Genomic DNA, 16,856 nt, shown 5'->3' on the forward strand with positions numbered 1-16,856 from the left:
ATTTGGTTGCACAAGGGCATTTCCTTCAAAAATACCCAAGTCCTCATTATCTCCAGAATTGCTAGAGTTACTTGATTGTCCTTCCTCCATTTCACTATCATCAGATGCATAGGTTTCCAAAATGCATTGCAGACCAGAACCTAGGATGTTTGATTGACCTAGATCATTGCTTACTAGGCCACTAGTAACATCATTCTCCACAACAGCTAATGAGAGGCCAGAAACTGTACTGTTTTCCACAGGTGGAGGTGGGAGATCATGCTGGAGGTCCATCTCATCAGGGACAGCAGCATTAATCAAGTCTAGCATAGCTGCATTGTGAGGTGCCTCTTCAATCTCCATGTTATTGTTGCCAGGTGGTAGGGCCCAGTGGCCCCAACCTTGATCCTCTGCATTCTGCTCCACTACAGTATTTCCAACTGCTTCATTAGCTTGTTCATTTGCAACAGGTGGAGGCAAAAATTGCTGCAGTTGCTCCTCCTCATTTGGCAGTGGGTGAGGGTCTACACCATCACCAGGTAATGGATCTTCATCAGCAGGCAACTCACCCAGCAAAGTTTCTTCAAGGATTTCAACAGAACAAGTCCATGATTCAGTGTCAGGAGCATCCCCAACAGTATACCTTAGGCTTTTTGATATTTCCTCAAGATCAGTAGCACGAATCTTCACAAGAACTCTTTCTTTGTGGGCAGGATCTTTCTCCCATATCAGCAGTTTACCAATGTCAACAAAAGCAGCAGACAGATCTTCAGTGTTGATTAAATCAATAGGTGGACCAACAATCATCAGCCAACACTCTCTATTAAACAGAGCCCTACGCCAATTTATCCCTCTGGCATGCCTAGCAAAAGAAATACTTGCATCTAGAAACTGAATGGGGCTAGTACGCACCAATCTGTCCCTATCTCTCACATGCGCAAACTGAACATAAGCAGAGCCAAAAGGGCATGGCTTAAGATCTCGAAAAGCAACCCTAGCGTCATTGGTCAAGAAGTCCTCTATCACCTCTCTGATATTCGCAAAAGGAATCTGACCTAGCGGAACAGGGTTAATGGTGGCGATGGCGATGTCCTCATGCTGACGCTGCCACCGCGGAACCATGACCCTCTTGACACCAACTCTGCCTGGAACATCTAGTATCTGAAAGCCTCTCGGGACGAAGGGACGAGGGTCAATCGGGATGTTCGCCATTGTTGTTGGAACTGCTGCTTCCGCTGCAGCAGAGGAAGGAGAGGATTGGAATGGCACTGTAGACGGCAAAGCCGAGGAGGCGAGAGGAAAAGGTGGGGACGCTCCAGAAAAAACCGCCAGGTCCTTGAGACATGAAACCTCCTGGATTAGTGGGGCTGGCCCATGGGCCCTAAACCAGAAAAGGAAAGAATCATCGGGCCATGCAGAAGAATCCGGGGCAGGGAAGGAAGGGTATTTGAAAAAGGTGGCGGGATTTTTGGCATTGACTCGGCTATGCTCACCAATTGATGCCCTATTCAACTCTCCATAATGCCAATTTAAATTTTCCTTTTCTGATTGAAACTGCCATGATGAATTTTTGGGTCTTGCCGAGGAAAAATCAGTGGGATAACTCAAACGGTAAAACACAGATGGAGCTTCCACTGGGGTATTTTTTTGATAGGAAAGACGGTCAAAGACTGAATTTTTTCTATGAACCACTTTCCAAGAATTAAAATCTTCTTTATAGAACAATCTTTCTTCTGCTTGCCAATTTTCTCCACCATTACCCCATAGCTTGATAAAGAATTTGCAATTGTTGTCATGTTGTCATAGAAAGTCCCAATATTATAAATATGAAAACCCACTAAAGCCAATGCCACTGAAAATCTGAAGGTTCTATCTCTTAAAATTTCAGTTTGAATAAACTGCTTGTGCCACCAAAATGAGCTTGAAGAACAGTACCAACAGTGTGAATATCCAGCCTAAAGGAGGCTCTCCCAAAAGATATAACCAAGAAAATTTCTTTTCTAGCTCTGTTGGGTAAACAGTTAACATGGTGGCCAAATTTGCTATGAATTTCTTTGGAAATTGCCAAACCCTTGGCAAAAGCAAAAGCAACTGGTAAGGTTGTAGCAGGGGCATCAGGAGCAGGTGAAACAGAGGAGACAACTTGAGCAAAGCTTCTATGCATATTAGGAACAACAACCTCAGCAGAACTGTTACCCTTATCTGAGTTAAGCAATTTTATGCCATGATCAATAGAATCTGATGAGATACGCTCCCCAATCAAAATAGAGAACACTTGCATATCCAAAGATTTACCAGAGCAAACTATCTCATGTAGAAGCAGAAATCTAGCATCAAGGACTTGCTCTTTTGAATCAAGTAGGACTAACCTCTTGGCATTAGGCTTCAGAATAAGAAACGCCGATTTTCCCAAAGGAAATGTGGAATCTTCAGACATCAAAGAGCTCCCTAGAGGCACATACATCACCCTCCATCTAACAGGAGGAGCTTCAGGGAAAGAAGAAAATCCAGGAGGAGAGACCAAGCAAGAAATCACCGTGACCAAATGAGAGGGGAAACTCACTGAAGAACCAGGGTAGAAGGTTTCACCATCTTTGATGTATTTTCCCACAATTGGTGAGTCCTTGTGATTCACCAAAACAAGCCAATTCCTTGGCCAAAGAACAAGAAAACCATGGATATGCATAGACTTGTCCTTGCCATGCAAGAATACAAAAGAAACCTTCCATCTGCCAAGAGGGGGGAGGATTGGGAGCCATGACACATCACCTTGATCAAGAGACCACGCCGGAGAGGGTGATTGGAGCAGCTTCAACAGATCACCAAAGATCAGCATGATCGCCGGAGGGGGAGGTGGCTAGGGAGGAGCGAGGTGGGAGAGCCATCCATCCGGAGTGGGTGAGCGAGTCTTTAACGTGAAAAATCATTATACTATACATCAAATGACATCTTTGTACTTAAATGTCTTCGTTCTCCTTGTTTTTCTTCCGATTGGTGATCTAGTATCAGAAACTAATAACCATTCCCATGTAAAAAAAATGAAGAACATGTTGTATTTGATGTTTTTAACCGGTGTGAAGGGATACTCTGACCGAGCTCTCGGTTTCAGCATTGAGTGTCTCCGGCATCCACTAAAGCAGAGCTGAGGAGAAAAATAACATCCAACTGTGCAGCTGTCGCATGTGTTGTATGTCCGATTTGTTACGCGATTTTACTCTCTGATCAGTACTAGAAAGTGAAGTACTCCATATTCCTTCGGTTCTTGGGAAGTTATACCATAGAATGATTCAGATTTGACACCAACATGCTTGTCATGTTTAATTAGATGCTTCAGATTCATATGCGTGAATCTAGCTACGGAGGAATTTTAATTTGAGTTTCATAAATGGGTTCCAGTATAGTGCATAAATTGGTAGTCAAAATTATGTTTCCACGGCGAAAACTACGGAGACCTTCACCATGGAATAGTATAGCAATCCGTGCATATTTTCTAGCATAACAAAGCAGAGTCCATGTTTTCGAGCCACTTTTATTTACCCAATAACAAATGATGCGACGGAAAATGGCCATAGGCGCGGGGACAAGGCACACCTTCCCATAACCGGCATGACGGCAGCGACGCGCCACCATCGATCATTGCTCGCATGGGTACATGCTATCATTGACATGTCGCCGCGCTTGGGTGACGTCTTGAGCGTTTCCTCTTCGTTTGGCCGGAGTCATCCGAGTTCTTCTGTTTCGCCCGTCTGGATGTTCACGCACTGCGAACCGACGCCCTGCGGGGTTCTGGTTCACGCGCCGCACGCGGGCGGCTATCTAGACCGCCTCGCATCTCGCTCTTAAACCCTGACGACCATAAAGGAAGGCGGCTTAAACCCCAATCTCTTCCACTCATCTATTATCGTCACAAAGTGATGTACCTTTTCCATTTCATGAAATTCATCTTAACTTTCGTGGCACGGAATGAATACTGTATCTTGTTGAGAGCCGGGATTGGTGCACGAGAGTCGAGCTGACATGTGATTAAAGATCAAGATGCATAGCAGAACCTTCACCTACTCGTACCATTTGAAAGTCATCTACGCATGTCGACCCTTCTCTACCATCAGCAGCCAGGCCAGCCCTTCTCTTCTTGTATCAGCTTACGTTGACTAACCTCCTCCAACTCCCATTGCATCAGATCCTTTTTTTGCGAGTAAAAATGAACTTTATTAAGATCATGTTCTAGGACCAGAACCTAACCAAAGATCAGTAAACCTGCTCGCGCAGTTCTTGATTTGCAAGGAGAGCGCGGTCAACATCAAGACAGGACTAGCAAAACACAAATGTCAACCGAGGAAAGAGCTGCATCGAAAATGATGGATATGACAAAGTAGCATGAAGAGACACGATAGCCAACGGCGACAGGGAGTGCATGTTGTTATTTTGGTAATCCATTAGTCTTTCTGGTGCCTCTTATGCCTAAATCTATAAAACCCAAATTGTAGCATGCAGAGACCACAAAATAGTACTCCTGCACGAAATATGATTGAATAATTCCAACGCATAGAAATAAGACGAGGAAGCTATTCATTTTCCGAAGGCTCGCTCCTTATAAAAGACTGGGTGGTAGGTCGTGACATGAAGTCACTGGTTCACCGTGGGTTCAAAAGCTAAGAATTCTTTTGCTACGAGCTTTCCTACTCGCGTAGGTCAGAACCTATGACAGCTTTAACTAAACAAACGATAAATATCTCTGAGCTTGTTTCTCCTCAGTCACGTTAGAGGCAATGAGACTATTAAATAACTGATGAATTTCCTTTGCTTTTCGGTCCCCGGCTAGGTCGTGCCACGAGAGCTTTCATTGGATGATGAATTTCCTAGTTTTTCTTTTTTTGAGAAGTTCTGCCCATTGATCTCCACACCAAATGGTTACCTAGCTAAGGTATGTTTGACATTAAAAAGTTCATGAGAGGAACACAACGGCTAACAATAAAGGGCCCTTTACTAAACTTGCAAGCCATCATCAAAGCACATGCCAGCTTCTGGGTGCGCACCAAGGCATGGCTCCAATCCTGACGGGGAGAGAGACGCTCTCCGTCGCGGTCGAGTATCGATTGCCAGATAAGAACCCCTCTCTCATGTTCTTCAGAGTTCTCCCGCACACGTTTCCGCGACGCACCAGGTTAGGGCTCGTTCGGTTACACCCTAGTTGGTGGGTATTAACGTGGAATGGCGGCGAACGCAGGTCGATTCCCTATTAATCCCTTCCGATTCATGTTAAACCCGCTCAAACCGAACAGGCCCTTACGCAGTTGTAGCAGCCCTTCTCGCCCGAGGGAGTAGCATGCAAGTAGAAATTTGTAGTAAAACTTTTAAGTTCAGGTTTACTATATCTTGGACAATGATACCCAAGCAAAGATTTGTATTCAGATCTTAATTACGCGGAGCGCAAACCAAAGGTCTTGCTACACAGCGAGCATTATTCAGCGCATGCAAGAAACGAACAGCGAGCACGAAAACTCAGATTGAGAGTGATTGGTTGCCAGGTTGGTTTATACAGCAGCCAGCCCCGCCCAGAGGGCTCTATGTACAGAAACAGCCCAATGCAATGATACAGGCGTACTGCTCACCATCAACACTAACACGAGCTTCAGAGGCTTATCATTACTGTCCTAATTCAGGCCATCACAGGGCCAGCCAGCTTTGGGGACTCATTACTTCAACCCATGACCCATCCATCACTGCATATCTGTAGTCCCTTGAGTGAAGGCAGCATGCGCGCGTGTGCTTGTGGAACTGTTGGAGGCTGGGATGATTGTGCCAGGCACGAACTGGACCCTTGCGGTAGCTTAGCTACTTGCCCACCCTCTTATTGTCATCATCCTCGTCGTCTTCTAGATCGCTGAACGACACATCCTCCTCCTGCCCCAGCGACGGCCTGTTGCTTGCTGTCCCAGGGGCCTCAGGCTCCTCGTCTGTGTCATCATCTGGCCATTCGTCCACTTCATCCTCATCGGCGTGAAGTCTGGACTCAACTGATGAAGTCTTGCTTTTCTCTTTCACAGACAACTCTTCTTCGATCACTGACTTGTCGACGATTTCCACCTCAGTGGTTGCATCTGGGAACTTCTCAGCCACGATTTCTGGTGTGATGTCGGAAGTGGCTTCTTCGAAGGACCGAACCTCCGATATGGCCTCTTTATCTTGAATGCTTGAAGGCTGTATCACCTTCTCCTTAGTAGGGGAGAGAATGCGTTCGCATTCTCTGATGGTTCCCCAGTACTTTCAGATCCTCGCTTATTCTTAGCCTGTAAACTTTGCAGCAACTCCTCCCTTGCTTCTAGGATCTGCATGGAGAAGGAAAACAAATAAGGTGGAATTAGATTAAAATAATACCCAAGAAGTGAGACATGAGAATAGAGTTAGGCTGTGTTAGCATTGAAAATTATAACCAGCTGGCCAAGTTTGAAGAACAATACTAAACGTGCAGCCGGTTCTCGATCCTATGATGTCACAACTTAAAGCATTTTCCCATTCCTCCGGATTTATTTGTCTTGATAACATATTACTTCAAACAAAATAATTTGAAGTAAATTGTATCCATTCTAGTTGCAATCGGATAATGCTAAAGGTAAATATCAACTTTTGTTTAAGGGCCAAACCTTACCAGTGATCACTAGTATCAGGATGAGGATCCGATTCCTTATTCATATGTACTAAATATGGCATATAAAATAATGTGTCACATGCGAAGGGACTGACCACACATTTCTTGAGATAATAAACCTCGTGACTACAACCAGCCTGTGGTGCTAGGTATGGCCTGGAATTGCTATATTACCCATTACTTGCTTAAGTTAATCCATTATAACTTACATAGCACAAAAGCCATGATAGACCAAAGATACTGTCCAAAAAATACTATGGATGATCCAGGATCCTACCTGTGGTGTTGATAGAAGTTCAGCATCTTGTTTGTTGAGCTTTGAGTACAGAAGCACAAAATAGATCTTCCAGAAACATGCTTCACTCATATCAGTTGAGCAAATCTGAACCTTCAATTCTGATAGGCTTGGCACGAGATGCTCCATGGATAATGCATGGACGTACTGAGCATCCGATAGTTCAAAATCTAATTATTAAGAGAAACTATGTAAGGTAAATGATGGAACCAGTGGGAACATTTACATATATACCATGATTTTATTTGAAAGAGACACGTACAGTTCCACAAAGTATCAGGAAAACTTTTAAAGACCAAAAGGCATACAGAAGATATGCTGTTTATTCCAGAACAAACTGTTAGTTAAAGATCATGTTGAGCTGAAATGGAGCAACCAATTACCCATGTACCTACAAGTTATGCTTTTTGCAGAAGCTATGCACCGCTCCTTGTCATAAATTCTACTCCCTCCATCCCATAAAACTTGTCTCAACTTTGTCTAAATTTGGATGTACGTAGACACTATTTAGCATCTAGATACATCTAAATTTTAATAAAGTTGAGATAAGCTTCATAGGACAGAGGGAGTATTATATGTTCATTATTTCCTATCAATAACGATATAGTATCATCTGCAACCTCCACATAGATAAAAATAAATAAAGCAGTGTTGTCCAAACCTATATGATCCAGGGGAGTGTGACACTCCACTCATTTCAAAGAAGTGATAATGCTTGAGACATTAGCTTCATTTGGTTAATCAGATCAATAACACGGGAATGAAAAGGCATGATACGAGAAAATGCATGCCGCTAGATGGAAATAAAGTCAGGATCAAAATTTAAGAAGAATTTAATATCTACCTGCTGTACAAGCTAAGCTAGCAAAATATAGTTTAGCACAGATAAACAGATAGCCAGTGTAGGCAGCTTTCAGAGGAACTACAGTTACATTCCAGATTCCAGAGTGGCAGCTTTTAATCTAGTTCACTGATTAGATGGAACTACACAAGGAGAGAGAGGAAATTGTAAACTCAAAGATGTGCATGCTCGAGATCTTTGCAGGGGATTCCGAACATTTACTTTCTTAATTAATCGCTAGCATCATTCTGTTGAAGCAAGACTGGGCACACAGCCTACGAAATCATAAACTGTCAAAGACATTTATCCACTGTACTCACTTAACTTCTCCAACCAACTGCGCTCAAATTAAGACCACAAGGTCCATACATTTCATTTCACTAAGGCACCGAACCTTACCATCTGCATAACGCTCGCTGATGAACAAGGGGAAATCAAGCCAGGTCTCAGGCCGCGTCGAGATGTGCCTGACGAAGACCAGCACCTCCTCGGTGGCGCCGACGACGGGCTCCCCTTCGTCGGCCTCCTCCTGGCCGAACGGCAGGAGCGAGGACGCGATCTTGGAGATCTCGGCCACGGCCAGGTTGCTCTGCAGCATGGAGATGCCGCTCCTCACCCTGCCCCCGATCTCCGCCAGGTCGCTCCGGATCCCGGCGATGCGCGGCGACTGCGGGTCAGCCTCCACTTCCGCATCCCCACCCCCGCCGTCCTCCTCGCGCGGGGACGAGGGCTCCGGTGGTGGTGGAGGCGGGGCGAGGAAGGACGCCACGCCCCAGAGGCGGCGCGTGAGGGTCTCGGTGAGCTCGGAGATGTCGTCCTTGACGCCGCGGCTCGGGGTGTTGGGCTGCTCGGGCTCCTCCTCGGGGTCGCGCGGCGACGGCGAGGACCCCTCCGCGGCCTCCGGGTCGGCGGAGGACGCCTCGGAGTCGGAGTAGGTGTCGGGATCGGGCTCGGGCTCGCCGCGCGGCGAGGAGAGCGTGGCCGCGATGGAGCGCGTGAGCCACGACATTGGTGCGGTGCTGGAAGATTGGGGAACGAAGGACCGATGCGGAGCTCTGGGAGTGGTAGATTCTGAGTGGTGAATTAGCTGGGGTAGAGCTTTTGGAGCGGTCCGATCAAAAAGCGACGGAGGAGATCACGTTTGTACGATAATGGAATATTCAGTGGTACTCCGTAGTATACCTGGCCATGCCTCGGGCCGGGCCGGGCTGGGCCTCAGGCCGGGCCAAGGAAAGCCCGACGGTCAAAATTCAGGCCCAAGCCCGGCCCGGCCCGGCCAATTACCCACAAAGCTTGTCGGCCCGCGGGCTGGGCCGTAGTGTTAATTGGCATTTTCGGGCTACCCAGGCCAGGCCCGGCCCAGCTCGGGTGTCGGGCCAACATTTCTAGGCATAGGCCCGAGTTTTTCGGGCCGGGCCTCGGACCGGGCTGTCCATGGCTAGGTATGCTCCGCAGTAAGCTTGATATTTTCGGATGAATTGATGATGCCTTCTGCATCTTATCGTGTTGGTTGGTAAGATTGTTAGCTTAGGTCCTGATTTACATACATACTCTTTTGTTCTAAGAAACTTTGAATATCACAAAGATGCATGATACAAATTCAGGTAATAACATGCACTAATGACACGAATCACGAAACATCGAGATCGGCCAATTCACTGCTACCAGTATATTGCTATTGACGGCTGGTAAAAAATGATATCGGTTTTCTTGAGACACGTGTGGCGCCAAACCTATAGCATGATGATTGGTGACCTAGTGGATTAAGGGTACAATTGCCGTCACAATTTATCAATCGGTCATTGGTCCCCTGTGATTTATGTTTTCATATTGTCTAAGCTCCAGGCTTATATAGAGCACTTGACTCAATTGCCATAGTTGCCTATATATTGGACTCGCTCATTGTACCAATTTGGGTTTAAAAGTCCTCTACTTATGAGATGAATATTTAAATTTTCAAAACATTATATATAACCTTAAACTTTACCATGAACTAGCAAAAATTGGTTGCATTCCGGGCACGGAGGAAGGGCGGGCGAGGCTGAGCCACCCCCGCCATTTAGATTTCTTCATGAATACACAAATACTCATGCTTATATTTGTTAGTCTAAGCCACTTTGCCCCCTCCAAGCCTACTGCCTGACTCCGTCCATGTTGCATTCACAATATTTACCTCCACTGTCATATACTACTTCTACTTTTTTGTTGGAATATCCAATATTGCAAAACTTATATGTGCCTCCTTTCGTACAAAGTAAAGTTCATTCATCTACAAAGATCTCGTCATTTCATAGAATGTGAAGAGTTAGATCCACTGGTTTGTGAAATGAATACGTACTCCACTGCACTTCTATAGATTATTCCAACGTGATGATAATGGTCTATAATTTACTCCCTCCATTCATAAATGTAAGACGTTTAGCAAGGACTCCCGACCAGGTGAAAAACGTGAAAAAGACAAGTCTACCCTTCCCAGGTTTTGAATCGGTACGCCCAGATTTAGAATCGCAGCAGTCGCCGATCGCCCTCCGCCTCCAGCCTCCAGCCTCGCCCTCCGCCCTCCGCCTCCGGCCCAGGCAGATCCACCTCCGGCCTAGGCAGATCCTCGCCCAGGTGCATCCTCGAGGACGGTCCCCTCCACCTCCGGCCTAGGCAGCAACTTCTCCTCCGTCCCATCCACCTCCGGCCTAGGCAGATCCTCGCCCAGGTGTTCCTGGAGGACGGTTTCCTCCCCCAGGTGCTCCGCAGGACGATCTCCTCTGGCCCAGGCAGGTCCTCGCCCAGGAGCATCCTGGAGGACGATCTCCTCAGGCCCAGGAGCATCCGACGACGATCTCCTCGCCTCTTTGTCAACGACCGGCGCCCATGTTGTTCCTCACCAAGTGCCTTGACGCATAGGTGCTCCTCGCCTCTTTGTCGATGACCGGCGCCCAGGTTCTTCCTCACCAAGCGCCTTGACGCATAGGTGCTCCTCGCCTATTTGTCGATGACCGGCGCCCAGGTTCTTCCTCACCAAGCGCCTTGACGCATAGGTGCTCCTCGCACAGAGAGCAGCAAAGGCGCCATCTTCACATTGGCAGTAGCATTTGATTATTTACCTTCAGCAATAGCCTGTTCAATTATATCAGATTCGGTTAAGTTTTACCATGGCAGCACTACAAGCACTAAAGCACACAAGATAGAAATTGAGTTACAATTTGGTTGTATTGGCTAAGCACATAAAGCAGACAAAGATGTTCACTATCCCACTTATTGCAGATCACTTTACTGAAATTTCTACTCCATTAAAAGATGAAGGTATCTCCTATGTCCAGCTTGTTGTGTTCTGTTATGGACCTTGTAGGATTTTCCAATCAAAAGCACATGTGTCAATTCCTTATGCAGACCATGGAAAAGAAACAGAATCATGTATGAATTCACAAATATGAACACTGCATAATCTGCATTAGAAAGCTGCTCATGGCATCACAAAACCTAGATTTGAATCAAACACAACGAATCAGTACTAGCCTTAACAAATCGAAGGTTAAAGTACACACCATTCACTTAATTCGAATCAACCTGAGGAGGCGGTGCAGGGCGGAGGTGCGGCGCCATCGGGGAGGCGCCTGGTGCCGACGGAGGCCTCCGCGGCGGCGGCGAGGCTGAGGGCGAGCGGGAAGGGGTGGTGGTCCCCGGGCGCGGCAGCTGCGGCTTGGCCGGCGGGGAAGGAGGGGATGCTGAAGAAGTGGTCGAGGAAGTCGTCCTCCGCGCTAGGCGGCGGCTGCCCCGCCATGGAAACGGCCGACGGCGAGTCGGTGCCCCACCTGTCAGCCGACAGAAGCTTCGGGAGGGAGAGCGAGGAGTGGGATTTGCTCGGGGAGCGTTGGAGTTGGCCCGAAGTCGACGAAGACGAGGTCCCTGCCGAAGCTGCCTTCCCCGAGGGTCCGCCCCACCTTGTACGCGCCCTGCAGAGCCGCCCAGGCGCGGCAGCCCTCGTCACCAAATCCAGCGCCTCCTCGCCCTGCAGGACATCGCCAGCGCACGCAGGTCCAGGGCCTTGATACGTCTCAAACGTATCTATAATTTCTTATGTTCCATGCTAGTTTTATGACAATACCTACATGTTTTGTTCACACTTTATATCGTTTTGATGCGTTTTCCGGAACTAACCTATTGACGAGATGCCGAAGGGCCGCTTGCTGTTTTCTGCTGTTTTTGGTTTCAGAAATCCTAGTAAGGAAATATTCTCGGAATCGGACGAAATCAACGCCCAACATCTTAGAATTCCACGAAGCTTCCAAAACACCCGAGAGCCACCAGAGGAGAGCCACAGGGGGCCCACACATGGGGCTGGCGCGGCCAGGCTAGGGCCCGCGCCACCCTATTGTGTGGCGGCTTGATACGTCTCCGACGTATCGATAATTTCTTATGTTCCATGCCACATTATTGATGATATCTACATGTTTTATGCATACTTTATGTCATTATTATGCGTTTTCCGGAACTAACCTATTGACGAGATGCCGAAGTGCCGCTTCTCGTTTCTGCTGTTTTTGGTTTCGAAATCCTAGTAAGGAAATATTCTCGGAATTGGACGAAATCAACGCCCGGGGTCCTATTTTTCCACGAAGCTTCCGGAAGTCCGAAGGGGAAACGAAGTGGGGCCACGAGGTGGGGACACGGTAGGGCGGCGCGGCCCAAGCCCCGGCCGCGCCGGCCTGTGTGTGGCCCCACCGGGACTCCACCGACCTTGCCCTTCCGCCTACTTAAAGTCTCCGTTGCGAAAACCCTACCACGTTCGACGAAACCGGAGAAAACCTTCCGGAGCCGCCGCCATCGCGAAGCCAAGATGCGGGGGATAGGAGTCTCCGTTCCGGCACGCCGCCGGGACGGGGAAGTGCCCCGGAAGGCTTCTCCATCAACACCACCGCCATCTTCATCACCGCTGCTCGTCTCCCATGAGGAGGGAGTAGTTCTCCATCGAGGCTCGGGGCTGTACCGGTAGCTATGTGGTTCATCTCTCTCCTATGTACTTCAATACAATAATCTCATGAGTTGCCTTACATGATTGAGATTCATATGATGATGCTTGTAATCTAGATGTCATTATGCTAGTCAAGTGGATTTTACTTATGTGATCTCCGGAGACTCCTTGTCCCACGTGTGTAAAGGTGACGAGTGTGTGCACCGTGTGGGTCTCTTAGGCTATATTTCACGGAATACTTATTCACCGTTATGAATGGCATAGTGAAGTGCTTATTTATATCTCTTTATGATTGCAATGTGTTTTGTATCACAATATATCTGCATGCTACTCTAGTGATGTTATTAAAGTAGTTTATTCCTCCTGCACGGTGTAATGGTGACAGTGTGTGCATCGTGTAGTACTTGGCGTAGGCTATGATTGTGATCTCTTGTAGATTATGAAGTTAACTATTGCTATGATAGTATTGATGTGATCTATTCCTCCTTTCGTAGTGTGAAGGTGACAAGTGTGCATGCTATGTTAGTACTTGGTTTGGTTATGTTGATCTCGTTATGCACTCTAAGGTTATTTAAATATGAACATTGAATATTGTGGAGCTTGTTAACTCCGGCATTGAGGGTTCGTGTAATCCTACACGCTTAGTGGTGTTCATCATCCAACAAGAGGGTGTAGAGTCTAGCATCTATTTATTTATTCTGTTATGTGATCAATGTTGAGAGTGTCCACTAGTGAAAGTATGATCCCTAGGCCTTGTTCCTAAATACTGATATCGCTGCTTGTTTACTGTTTTACTGCATTTATACTGCCTGCAATATTACTACCATCAACTGCACGCCTGCAAGCACTTTTCTGGCGCCGTACTACTGCTCATATTCATTCATACCACTTGTATTTCACTATCTCTTCGCCGAACTAGTGCACCTATTAGGTGTGTTGGGGACACAAGAGACTTCTTGCTTTGTGGTTGCGGGGTTGCATGAGAGGGATATCTTTGACCTCTTCCTCCCCGAGTTCGATAAACCTTGGGTGATCCACTTAAGGGAAACTTGCTCGCTGTTCTACAAACCTCTGCTCTTGGAGGCCCAACACTGTCTACAAGAATAGAAGCACCCGTAGACATCAAGCACTTTTCTGGCGCCGTTGCCGGGGAGGAAAGGTAAAAGGCACTCATACTCCGGTCCCAGGTAAAGTACTTTTCTGTTGCCGTTGTGTGTGTGCTCGAAGCTATTTCCTTTAGATCCCGCAATTGCATCTTTTTGTTTCTTGTTTACACTAGTTTGGCATAATGGACAACAATGAGCTTCTTATTCTATTTCCTGATTTAAGACATGGATGGTTTGATGCGAAAATTAAAAAACCTATGGAACATATTAGTATGAATGCTTTGAACACCATTGTTGCTAATGCTATGGAAGAATTTAAGCTTGGGGAGGTCGGTTTTGATGAAAATGATCTCTTTAGTCCTCCGGGTATTGAGGAGAAAGTCTATGTTGATTATGATATGCCTCCCATATATGATGATTGATGGCGTGTAACTCACACGTTCGTTGGGAACCCCAAGAGGAAGGTATGATGCGCACAGCAGCAAGTTTTCCCTCAGAAAGAAACCAAGGTTTATCGAACCAGGAGGAGCCAAGAAGCACGTTGAAGGTTGATGGCGGCGGGATGTAGTGTGGCGCAACACCGGAGATTCGGCGCCAACGTGGAACCCGCACAACACAACCAAAGTACTTTGCCCCAACGAAACAGTGAGGTTGTCAATCTCACCGGCTTGCTGTAACAAAGGATTAACCGTATTGTGTGGAAGATGATTGTTTGCAAGAAAACGAGTAAAACAAGTATTGCAGTAGATTTGTATTTTCAGTATAAAAGAATGGACCGGGGTCCACAGTTCACTAGAGGTGTTTCTCCCATAAGATAAAAGCATGTTGGGTGAACAAATTACAGTCGGGCAATTGACAAATAGAGAGGGCATAACAATGCACATACATGTCATGATAAGTATAGTGAGATTTAATTGGGCATTACGACAAAGTACATAGACCGCCATCCAAGCATGCATCTATGCCTAAAAAGTCCACCTTCGAGGTTATCATCCGAACTCCTTCCGGTATTAAGTTGCTAACAACGAGACAATTGCATTAAGTATGGTGCGTAATGTAATCAACAACTACATCCTCGGACATAGCATCAATGTTTTATCCCTAGTGGCAACAAGACATCCACAACCTTAGAACTTTATGTCATCTGTCCCGGATATCAATGGAGGCATGAACCCACTATCGAGCATAAATACTCCCTCTTGGAGTTAAGAGCAAAAACTTGGCCGGAGCCTCTACTAATAACGGAGAGCATGCAAGATCTTAAACAACACATAGGTAATAACTTGATAATTAACATAACATAGTATTCTCTATCCATCGGATCCCGACAAACACAACATATAGCATTACGGATAGATGATCTTGATCATGTTAGGCAGCTCACAAGATCCAACAATGAAGCACAATGAGGAGAAGACAACCATCTAGCTACTCGCTATGGACCCATAGTCCAGGGGTGAACTACTCACTCATCACTCCGGAGGCGACCATGGCGGTGTAGAGTCCTCCGGGAGATGAATCCCCTCTCCGGCAGCGTGCCAGAATCCCCCGAGATGGGATTGGCGGCGGCGGCGTCTCAGTAAGGTTTTCCGTATCGTGGCTCTCGGTACTGGGGGTTTCGCGACGGAGGCTATTTGTAGGCGGAAGGGCAATGTGGGGGGCCACACGAGGGCCCCACACCATAGGTCGGCGCGGCCAGGGCCTGGGCCGCGCCGCCCTATGGTGGCGGCGCCTCGTGGCCCCACTTCGACTCCTCTTCGGTCTTCCGGAAGCTTCGTGGCAAAATAGGACCCCGGGCGTTGATTTCGTCCAATTCCGAGAATATTTCGTTACTAGGATTTCGAAACCAAAAACAGCTGAAAACGACAATCGGCTCTTCGGCATCTTGTTAATAGGTTAGTTCCGGAAAATGCACGAATATGACATAAAGTGTGCATAAAACATGTAGATATCATCAATAATGTGGCATGGAACATAAGAAATTATCGATACGTCGGAGACGTATCGGCATCCCCAAGCTTAGTTCCGCTCGTCCCGAGCGGGTAAAACGATAACAAAGATAATTTCGAAGTGACATGCCATCATAACCTTGATCATACTATTTGTAAACATATGTAATGAATGCAGCGATCAAAACAATGGTAATGACATGAGTAAACAAATGAATCATAAAGCAAAGACTTTTCATGAATAGTACTTCAAGACAAGCATCAATAAGTCTTGCATAAGAGTTAACTCATAAAGCAATAAATCAAAGTAAAGGTATTGAAGCAACACAAAGGAAGATTAAGTTTCAGCGGTTGCTTTCAACTTATAACATGTGTATCTCATGGATAATTGTCAACATAGAGTAATATAACAAGTGGAATATGCAAGTATGTAGGAATCAATGCACAGTTCACACAAGTGTTTGCTTCTTGAGGTGGAGAGAGATAGGTGAACTGACTCAACATAAAAGTAAAAGAAATGGTCCTTCAAAGAGGAAAGCATCGATTGCTATATTTGTGCTAGAGCTTTTATTTTGAAAACATGAAACAATTTTGTCAACGGTAGTAATAAAGCATATGAGTTATGTAAATTATATCTTACAAGTTGCAAGCCTCATGCATAGTATACTAATAGTGCCCGCACCTTGTCCTAATTAGCTTGGACTACCGGATCATCGCAATACACATGTTTTAACCAAGTGTCACAATGGGGTACCTCCATGCCGCTCGTACAAAGGTCTAAGGAGAAAGCTCGCATTTTGGATTTCTCGCTTTTGATTATTCTCAACTTAGACATCCATACCGGGACAACATGGACAACGAGATAATGGACTCCTCTTTAATGCATAAGCATGTGGCAACAATTATTATTCTCATATGAGATTGAGGATATATGTCCAAAACTCGAAACTTCCACCATGAATCATGGCTTTAGTTAGCGGCCCAATGTTCTTCTCTAACAATATGCATGCTCCAACCATTAAGGTGGTAGATCTCTCTTACTTCGGACAAGACGGACATGCATAGCAACTC

The 16,856-nt window shown here is 46.3% G+C and overlaps 1 pseudogene; it reads right to left on the reverse strand.

The window, feature by feature from the left end:
* Window positions 1-5,555: 5,555 nt before the first annotated feature.
* Window positions 5,556-8,784, reverse strand: LOC124649909 (annotated as a pseudogene).
* Between the last annotated feature and the right edge of the window lie 8,072 nt (window positions 8,785-16,856).

This window comes from Lolium rigidum, chromosome 4 (genome assembly GCF_022539505.1).
Source record: "Lolium rigidum isolate FL_2022 chromosome 4, APGP_CSIRO_Lrig_0.1, whole genome shotgun sequence".
Classification (NCBI taxonomy): domain Eukaryota; kingdom Viridiplantae; phylum Streptophyta; class Magnoliopsida; order Poales; family Poaceae; genus Lolium; species Lolium rigidum.